Source organism: Aythya ferina (genome assembly GCF_964211825.1).
Source record: "Aythya ferina genome assembly, contig: HAP1_SCAFFOLD_87, whole genome shotgun sequence".
Lineage (NCBI taxonomy): Eukaryota > Metazoa > Chordata > Aves > Anseriformes > Anatidae > Aythya > Aythya ferina.
The window spans coordinates 481,001-491,475 of record NW_028181428.1 but is presented as its reverse complement, the minus strand read 5'-3'; positions in this window follow the sequence as shown (position 1 = coordinate 491,475).

Here is a 10,475-nt window from a genome sequence, read left to right as displayed (position 1 = left end):
CGAAAGAAAACCCTAAAAGCCGTTGATCCACCCCAATAGTCCCCCTAAACCTACCTGATGTTCTCCAATACCCACAATTTACCCTTTTCCACCATGATGAACAACAAGAACCCAACAAAAACCAACGGAGACCCCAAAATATGTCAAAAACACCCCAAACAAGAATGGGACCACCCCAAAAACAGAAGAAAACGCTAAAAAAAAACAGAAGAATTCAACCAAAACCATAGATTCACCACCCAGAAAAACTTAAACTCACCTGATATTCTCCAAAACCCACAATTTACACTTTTCCAACATGATGACCAACAAGAACCCAACAAAACCCAACGGAGACCCCAAAACACATCAAAAACACACCCAAAAAGAACGGGATCACCCCAGAAAAACAGAAAAAAAAAAAAACAAATACCATGAATCCACCCCAAAAGTCCCCCTAAACCTACCTGATGTTCTCCAAAACCCACAATTTACCCTTTTCCACCATGATGCCAACGGAAAACCCAACGAAACCCAACGGAGAACCCAAAACACATCAAAAACACCACAAACAAGAACGGAATCACCCCCAAAACTGGAACAAAATCCCCAAAAAGCACGGATCAAATCCCAAAACCACCCTAAACCTACCTGATGTTCTCCAAAACCCACTATTCAGCCTTTTCCACCAAAATGAACAAGGAAAACACAACGAAACAAAACAGAGACCACAAAACACGTCAAAAACACCCCAAACAAGAACGGAATCACCCCCAAAACTGGAAGAAAATCCCCCAAAAACATAGATCCACCCCAAAAAACACCCTAAACCTACCTGATGTTCTCCAAAACCCACAATTTACACTTTTCCACCATGATGACCACGGAAAACACAACGAAACCCAACGGAGAACCCAAAACACGTCCAAAACACCCCAAACAAGAACAGGATCACCCCCAAAAACGAAAGAAAACCCCAAAAAGCACGGATCCAATCCCAAAACCACTCTAAACGTACCTGATGTTCTCCAAATCCAAATGTCCACTCCCAACCACCATAAAACCCATTAGGAACTCAACGAAACCCAACGGAAACCCCAAAAACACCTCAAAAACACCCCAGAAAAGAACTGGATCAGAAGAAAAAACACCAAACACTATGAATTTCCCCGCAAAACCACCCTAAACTCACCTGATCTTCTTCAAAACCCACAATCCACTCCCATTTACCCTAACGACCAACGAGAATCCAACTAAAACCCAACGGAGACCCCAAAACAAGTCGAAAACACCCCAAACAAGAACAGGATAACCCCTAAAAAGGAAAGAAAACCCCAAAAAACATAGATCCACCCCAAAAACACACTAAACCTACCTGATGTTCTCCAAATCCCAAAGTCCACTCCCAACAAACTTAAAACACATTAGGAAATCAACGAAACGCAACGGAAACCCCAAAACACGTCAAAAACACCACAAAAAAAAGCGGGATCACCCCCAAAACCGAAAGAAAACCCTAAAAGCCGTTGATCCACCCCAATAGTCCCCCTAAACCTACCTGATGTTCTCCAATACCCACAATTTACACGTTTTCACCATGATGAACAACAAGAACCCAACAAAACCCAACGGAGACCCCAAAATATGTCAAAAACACCCCAAAAAAGAATGGGACCACCCCAAAAACAGAAGAAAACGCTAAAAAAAAAAAAAACAGAAGAATTCAACCAAAACCATAGATTCACCACCCAGAAAAACTTAAACTCACCTGATATTCTCCAAAACCCACAATTTACACTTTTCCAACATGATGACCAACAAGAACCCAACAAAACCCAACGGAGACCCCAAAACACATCAAAAACACACCAAAAAAGAACGGGATCACCCCAGAAAAACAGAAAAAAAAAAAACAAATACCATGAATCCACCCCAAAAGTCCCCCTAAACCTACCTGATGTTCTCCAAAACCCACAATTTACCCTTTTCCACCATGATGCCAACGGAAAACCCAACGAAACCCAACGGAGAACCCAAAACACATCAAAAACACTACAAACAAGAACGGAATCACCCCCAAAACTGGAACAAAATCCCCAAAAAGCACGGATCAAATCCCAAAACCACCCTAAACCTACCTGATGTTCTCCAAAACCCACTATTCAGCCTTTTCCACCAAAATGAACAAGGAAAACACAACAAAACAAAACAGAGACCACAAAACACGTCAAAAACACCCCAAACAAGAACGGAATCACCCCCAAAACTGGAAGAAAATCCCCCAAAAACATAGATCCACCCCAAAAAACACCCTAAATCTACCTGATGTTCTCCAAAACCCACAATTTACACTTTTCCACCATGATGACCACGAGAAACCCAATGAAACCCAACGGAGACCCCATAACACGTCCAAAACACCCCAAACAAGAACAGGATCACCCCCAAAAACGAAAGAAAACCCCAAAAAGCACGGATCCAATCCCAAAACCACTCTAAACGTACCTGATGTTCTCCAAATCCAAATGTCCACTCCCAACCACCATAAAACCCATTAGGAACTCAACGAAACCCAACGGAAACCCCAAAAACACCTCAAAAACACCCCAGAAAAGAACTGGATCAGAAGAAAAAACACCAAACACTATGAATTTCCCCGCAAAACCACCCTAAACTCACCTGATCTTCTTCAAAACCCACAATCCACTCCCATTTACCCTAACGACCAACGAGAATCCAACTAAAACCCAACGGAGACCCCAAAACAAGTCGAAAACACCCCAAACAAGAACAGGATAACCCCTAAAAAAGAAAGAAAACCCCAAAAAACATAGATCCACCCCAAAAACACACTAAACCTACCTGATGTTCTCCAAATCCCAAAGTCCACTCCCAACAAACTTAAAACACATTAGGAAATCAACGAAACGCAACGGAAACCCCAAAACACGTCAAAAACACCACAAAAAAAAGCGGGATCACCCCCAAAACCGAAAGAAAACCCTAAAAGCCGTTGATCCACCCCAAAAGTCCCCCTAAACCTACCTGATGTTCTCCAATACCCACAATTTACCCTTTTCCACCATGATGAACAACAAGAACCCAACAAAAACCAACGGAGACCCCAAAATATGTCAAAAACACCCCAAACAAGAATGGGACCACCCCAAAAACAGAAGAAAACGCTAAAAAAAAAAACAGAAGAATTCAACCAAAACCATAGATTCACCACCCAGAAAAACTTAAACTCACCTGATATTCTCCAAAACCCACAATTTACACTTTTCCAACATGATGACCAACAAGAACCCAACAAAACCCAACGGAGACCCCAAAACACATCAAAAACACACCAAAAAAGAACGGGATCACCCCAGAAAAACAGAAAAAAAAAAAAAACAAATACCATGAATCCACCCCAAAAGTCCCCCTAAACCTACCTGATGTTCTCCAAAACCCACAATTTACCCTTTTCCACCATGATGCCAACGGAAAACCCAACGAAACCCAACGGAGAACCCAAAACACATCAAAAACACCACAAACAAGAACGGAATCACCCCCAAAACTGGAACAAAATCCCCAAAAAGCACGGATCAAATCCCAAAACCACCCTAAACCTACCTGATGTTCTCCAAAACCCACTATTCAGCCTTTTCCACCAAAATGAACAAGGAAAACACAACGAAACAAAACAGAGACCACAAAACACGTCAAAAACACCCCAAACAAGAACGGAATCACCCCCAAAACTGGAAGAAAATCCCCCAAAAACATAGATCCACCCCAAAAAACACCCTAAACCTACCTGATGTTCTCCAAAACCCACAATTTACACTTTTCCACCATGATGACCACGGAAAACACAACGAAACCCAACGGAGAACCCAAAACACGTCCAAAACACCCCAGACAAGAACAGGATCACCCCCAAAAACGAAAGAAAACCCCAAAAAGCACGGATCCAATCCCAAAACCACTCTAAACGTACCTGATGTTCTCCAAATCCAAATGTCCACGCCCAACAACCATTAAACCCATTAGGAACTCAACGAAACCCAACGGAAACCCCAAAAACACCTCAAAAACACCCCAGAAAAGAACTGGATCAGAAGAAAAAACACCAAACACTATGAATTTCCCCGCAAAACCACCCTAAACTCACCTGATCTTCTTCAAAACCCACAATCCACTCCCATTTACCCTAACGACCAACGAGAATCCAACTAAAACCCAACGGAGACCCCAAAACAAGTCGAAAACACCCCAAACAAGAACAGGATAACCCCTAAAAAAGAAAGAAAACCCCAAAAAACATAGATCCACCCCAAAAACACACTAAACCTACCTGATGTTCTCCAAATCCCAAAGTCCACTCCCAACAAACTTAAAACACATTAGGAAATCAACGAAACGCAACGGAAACCCCAAAACACGTCAAAAACACCACAAAAAAAAGCGGGATCACCCCCAAAACCGAAAGAAAACCCTAAAAGCCGTTGATCCACCCCAATAGTCCCCCTAAACCTACCTGATGTTCTCCAATACCCACAATTTACACGTTTTCACCATGATGAACAACAAGAACCCAACAAAAACCAACGGAGACCCCAAAATATGTCAAAAACACCCCAAAAAAGAATGGGACCACCCCAAAAACAGAAGAAAACGCTAAAAAAAAAAAAAAAAAACAGAAGAATTCAACCAAAACCATAGATTCACCACCCAGAAAAACTTAAACTCACCTGATATTCTCCAAAACCCACAATTTACACTTTTCCAACATGATGACCAACAAGAACCCAACAAAACCCAACGGAGACCCCAAAACACATCAAAAACACACCAAAAAAGAACGGGATCACCCCAGAAAAACAGAAAAAAAAAACAAATACCATGAATCCACCCCAAAAGTCCCCCTAAACCTACCTGATGTTCTCCAAAACCCACAATTTACCCTTTTCCACCATGATGCCAACGGAAAACCCAACAAAACCCAACGGAGAACCCAAAACACATCAAAAACACCACAAACAAGAACGGAATCACCCCCAAAACTGGAACAAAATCCCCAAAAAGCACGGATCAAATCCCAAAACCACCCTAAACCTACCTGATGTTCTCCAAAACCCACTATTCAGCCTTTTCCACCAAAATGAACAAGGAAAACACAACGAAACAAAACAGAGACCACAAAACACGTCAAAAACACCCCAAACAAGAACGGAATCACCCCCAAAACTGGAAGAAAATCCCCCAAAAACATAGATCCACCCCAAAAAACACCCTAAACCTACCTGATGTTCTCCAAAACCCACAATTTACACTTTTCCACCATGATGACCACGGAAAACACAACGAAACCCAACGGAGAACCCAAAACACGTCCAAAACACCCCAGACAAGAACAGGATCACCCCCAAAAACGAAAGAAAACCCCAAAAAGCACGGATCCAATCCCAAAACCACTCTAAACGTACCTGATGTTCTCCAAATCCAAATGTCCACGCCCAACAACCATTAAACCCATTAGGAACTCAACGAAACCCAATGGAAACCCCAAAAACACCTCAAAAACACCCCAGAAAAGAACTGGATCAGAAGAAAAAACACCAAACACTATGAATTTCCCCGCAAAACCACCCTAAACTCACCTGATCTTCTTCAAAACCCACAATCCACTCCCATTTACCCTAACGACCAACGAGAATCCAACTAAAACCCAACGGAGACCCCAAAACAAGTCGAAAACACCCCAAACAAGAACAGGATAACCCCTAAAAAAGAAAGAAAACCCCAAAAAACATAGATCCACCCCAAAAACACACTAAACCTACCTGATGTTCTCCAAATCCCAAAGTCCACTCCCAACAAACTTAAAACACATTAGGAAATCAACGAAACGCAACGGAAACCCCAAAACACGTCAAAAACACCACAAAAAAAAGCGGGATCACCCCCAAAACCGAAAGAAAACCCTAAAAGCCGTTGATCCACCCCAATAGTCCCCCTAAACCTACCTGATGTTCTCCAATACCCACAATTTACACGTTTTCACCATGATGAACAACAAGAACCCAACAAAAACCAACGGAGACCCCAAAATATGTCAAAAACACCCCAAACAAGAATGGGACCACCCCAAAAACAGAAGAAAACGCTAAAAAAAAAAAAAAAACAGAAGAATTCAACCAAAACCATAGATTCACCACCCAGAAAAACTTAAACTCACCTGATATTCTCCAAAACCCACAATTTACACTTTTCCAACATGATGACCAACAAGAACCCAACAAAACCCAACGGAGACCCCAAAACACATCAAAAACACACCCAAAAAGAACGGGATCACCCCAGAAAAACAGAAAAAAAAAAAACAAATACCATGAATCCACCCCAAAAGTCCCCCTAAACCTACCTGATGTTCTCCAAAACCCACAATTTACCCTTTTCCACCATGATGCCAACGGAAAACCCAACGAAACCCAACGGAGAACCCAAAACACATCAAAAACACCACAAACAAGAACGGAATCACCCCCAAAACTGGAACAAAATCCCCAAAAAGCACGGATCAAATCCCAAAACCACCCTAAACCTACCTGATGTTCTCCAAAACCCACTATTCAGCCTTTTCCACCAAAATGAACAAGGAAAACACAACGAAACAAAGCAGAGACCACAAAACACGTCAAAAACACCCCAAACAAGAACGGAATCACCCCCAAAACTGGAAGAAAATCCCCCAAAAACATAGATCCACCCCAAAAAACACCCTAAATCTACCTGATGTTCTCCAAAACCCACAATTTACACTTTTCCACCATGATGACCACGAGAAACCCAATGAAACCCAACGGAGACCCCATAACACGTCCAAAACACCCCAAACAAGAACAGGATCACCCCCAAAAATGAAAGAAAACCCCAAAAAGCACGGATCCAATCCCAAAACCACTCTAAACGTACCTGATGTTCTCCAAATCCAAATGTCCACTCCCAACCACCATAAAACCCATTAGGAACTCAACGAAACCCAACGGAAACCCCAAAAACACCTCAAAAACACCCCAGAAAAGAACTGGATCAGAAGAAAAAACACCAAACACTATGAATTTCCCCGCAAAACCACCCTAAACTCACCTGATCTTCTTCAAAACCCACAATCCACTCCCATTTACCCTAACGACCAACGAGAATCCAACTAAAACCCAACGGAGACCCCAAAACAAGTCGAAAACACCCCAAACAAGAACAGGATAACCCCTAAAAAAGAAAGAAAACCCCAAAAAACATAGATCCACCCCAAAAACACACTAAACCTACCTGATGTTCTCCAAATCCCAAAGTCCACTCCCAACAAACTTAAAACACATTAGGAAATCAACGAAACGCAACGGAAACCCCAAAACACGTCAAAAACACCACAAAAAAAAGCGGGATCACCCCCAAAACCGAAAGAAAACCCTAAAAGCCGTTGATCCACCCCAATAGTCCCCCTAAACCTACCTGATGTTCTCCAATACCCACAATTTACACGTTTTCACCATGATGAACAACAAGAACCCAACAAAAACCAACGGAGACCCCAAAATATGTCAAAAACACCCCAAAAAAGAATGGGACCACCCCAAAAACAGAAGAAAACGCTAAAAAAAAAAAAAAAAACAGAAGAATTCAACCAAAACCATAGATTCACCACCCAGAAAAACTTAAACTCACCTGATATTCTCCAAAACCCACAATTTACACTTTTCCAACATGATGACCAACAAGAACCCAACAAAACCCAACGGAGACCCCAAAACACATCAAAAACACACCCAAAAAGAACGGGATCACCCCAGAAAAACAGAAAAAAAAAAAACCAAATACCATGAATCCACCCCAAAAGTCCCCCTAAACCTACCTGATGTTCTCCAAAACCCACAATTTACCCTTTTCCACCATGATGCCAACGGAAAACCCAACGAAACCCAACGGAGAACCCAAAACACATCAAAAACACCACAAACAAGAACGGAATCACCCCCAAAACTGGAACAAAATCCCCAAAAAGCACGGATCAAATCCCAAAACCACCCTAAACCTACCTGATGTTCTCCAAAACCCACTATTCAGCCTTTTCCACCAAAATGAACAAGGAAAACACAACGAAACAAAACAGAGACCACAAAACACGTCAAAAACACCCCAAACAAGAACGGAATCACCCCCAAAACTGGAAGAAAATCCCCCAAAAACATAGATCCACCCCAAAAAACACCCTAAATCTACCTGATGTTCTCCAAAACCCACAATTTACACTTTTCCACCATGATGACCACGAGAAACCCAATGAAACCCAACGGAGACCCCATAACACGTCCAAAACACCCCAAACAAGAACAGGATCACCCCCAAAAACGAAAGAAAACCCCAAAAAGCACGGATCCAATCCCAAAACCACTCTAAACGTACCTGATGTTCTCCAAATCCAAATGTCCACTCCCAACCACCATAAAACCCATTAGGAACTCAACGAAACCCAACGGAAACCCCAAAAACACCTCAAAAACACCCCAGAAAAGAACTGGATCAGAAGAAAAAACACCAAACACTATGAATTTCCCCGCAAAACCACCCTAAACTCACCTGATCTTCTTCAAAACCCACAATCCACTCCCATTTACCCTAACGACCAACGAGAATCCAACTAAAACCCAACGGAGACCCCAAAACAAGTCGAAAACACCCCAAACAAGAACAGGATAACCCCTAAAAAAGAAAGAAAACCCCAAAAAACATAGATCCACCCCAAAAACACACTAAACCTACCTGATGTTCTCCAAATCCCAAAGTCCACTCCCAACAAACTTAAAACACATTAGGAAATCAACGAAACGCAACGGAAACCCCAAAACACGTCAAAAACACCACAAAAAAAAGCGGGATCACCCCCAAAACCGAAAGAAAACCCTAAAAGCCGTTGATCCACCCCAATAGTCCCCCTAAACCTACCTGATGTTCTCCAATACCCACAATTTACACGTTTTCACCATGATGAACAACAAGAACCCAACAAAAACCAACGGAGACCCCAAAATATGTCAAAAACACCCCAAACAAGAATGGGACCACCCCAAAAACAGAAGAAAACGCTAAAAAAAAAAAAAAAAAACAGAAGAATTCAACCAAAACCATAGATTCACCACCCAGAAAAACTTAAACTCACCTGATATTCTCCAAAACCCACAATTTACACTTTTCCAACATGATGACCAACAAGAACCCAACAAAACCCAACGGAGACCCCAAAACACATCAAAAACACACCCAAAAAGAACGGGATCACCCCAGAAAAACAGAAAAAAAAAAAACAAATACCATGAATCCACCCCAAAAGTCCCCCTAAACCTACCTGATGTTCTCCAAAACCCACAATTTACCCTTTTCCACCATGATGCCAACGGAAAACCCAACGAAACCCAACGGAGAACCCAAAACACATCAAAAACACCACAAACAAGAACGGAATCACCCCCAAAACTGGAACAAAATCCCCAAAAAGCACGGATCAAATCCCAAAACCACCCTAAACCTACCTGATGTTCTCCAAAACCCACTATTCAGCCTTTTCCACCAAAATGAACAAGGAAAACACAACGAAACAAAACAGAGACCACAAAACACGTCAAAAACACCCCAAACAAGAACGGAATCACCCCCAAAACTGGAAGAAAATCCCCCAAAAACATAGATCCACCCCAAAAAACACCCTAAATCTACCTGATGTTCTCCAAAACCCACAATTTACACTTTTCCACCATGATGACCACGAGAAACCCAATGAAACCCAACGGAGACCCCATAACACGTCCAAAACACCCCAAACAAGAACAGGATCACCCCCAAAAACGAAAGAAAACCCCAAAAAGCACGGATCCAATCCCAAAACCACTCTAAACGTACCTGATGTTCTCCAAATCCAAATGTCCACTCCCAACCACCATAAAACCCATTAGGAACTCAACGAAACCCAACGGAAACCCCAAAAACACCTCAAAAACACCCCAGAAAAGAACTGGATCAGAAGAAAAAACACCAAACACTATGAATTTCCCCGCAAAACCACCCTAAACTCACCTGATCTTCTTCAAAACCCACAATCCACTCCCATTTACCCTAACGACCAACGAGAATCCAACTAAAACCCAACGGAGACCCCAAAACAAGTCGAAAACACCCCAAACAAGAACAGGATAACCCCTAAAAAAGAAAGAAAACCCCAAAAAACATAGATCCACCCCAAAAACACACTAAACCTACCTGATGTTCTCCAAATCCCAAAGTCCACTCCCAACAAACTTAAAACACATTAGGAAATCAACGAAACGCAACGGAAACCCCAAAACACGTCAAAAACACCACAAAAAAAAGCGGGATCACCCCCAAAACCGAAAGAAAACCCTAAAAGCCGTTGATCCACCCCAAAAGTCCCCCTAAACCTACCTGAT